A 747-nucleotide genomic window follows, 5' to 3' on the forward strand; every position below is an offset into this window, starting at 1 on the left:
CTTCTGGCCTCCATACTCTATTTTAAATGAGGTTTCCTTTATTCAGTTTCACATTTCCTCCTTTTGATCAAGATGTTTCTCCAAAGCATCACTGGTCAAGAATTTGGTTTTCTGCATTTAGTGGTTTTGTCCTTTGGTGCCAGGAAGGACCTTTGCCAGTTGTTATGTCCCACATAGAGGACAAGTGCATAGCAGTTGGAAACCATTTAAGGCCATATTTGGTAACAAGGAGGTTAGGATCCTAACCTGGCAGGGAAGATACCATGATAATGGAGATTATTTTCCCAGTGTGAGGCTCACCCTTTGCATTCCAGAGGGTGCGACTCCTGCAATTTCCCCAAATATGAGGAAACTCAACTGCATAGTTTGTGGTAGGGGAGGACTGTGTTTGCACTCAACCCTGGGCAAACACACACACACACACACACAAAACAAAACAAGGGAGATTAAGAAAGAGAACACTCAGGCATTTCTTATCCAAAGCCTATATCTCATCAAGGTCATAAACGTCAGAGAGCATATCAGCACCCTCCTGAATATGTCATTTCTACAAAGATTTGACAAGCAACAGATACAAGACTTAAAAATAATTATGCAAAGCAGAATCAAAAGTAATATGACAAATTAGTTTTTATGATGGTTTTATACCAGGAGCCCAAACCTGAATGTAACCAGCTAAATAGGTCAAAAGACCAGGGGTCATTGGGTAAGATTGGTTATAACCAATGGGTTTTTTCCCTGATCTTG

General features: G+C 40.6%; 1 non-coding gene across 1 annotated transcript; it reads left to right on the forward strand.

Moving 5' to 3' along the window:
* The first annotated feature begins 238 nt into the window (after positions 1–238).
* On the forward strand, positions 239–403 carry LOC119867234. The gene has a single exon (XR_005382974.1). It is a non-coding gene; the product is annotated as a U1 spliceosomal RNA (small nuclear RNA).
* The last annotated feature ends 344 nt before the right edge of the window (positions 404–747 follow it).

This window comes from Canis lupus, chromosome 32 (assembly GCF_011100685.1).
Source record: "Canis lupus familiaris isolate Mischka breed German Shepherd chromosome 32, alternate assembly UU_Cfam_GSD_1.0, whole genome shotgun sequence".
Lineage (NCBI taxonomy): Eukaryota > Metazoa > Chordata > Mammalia > Carnivora > Canidae > Canis > Canis lupus.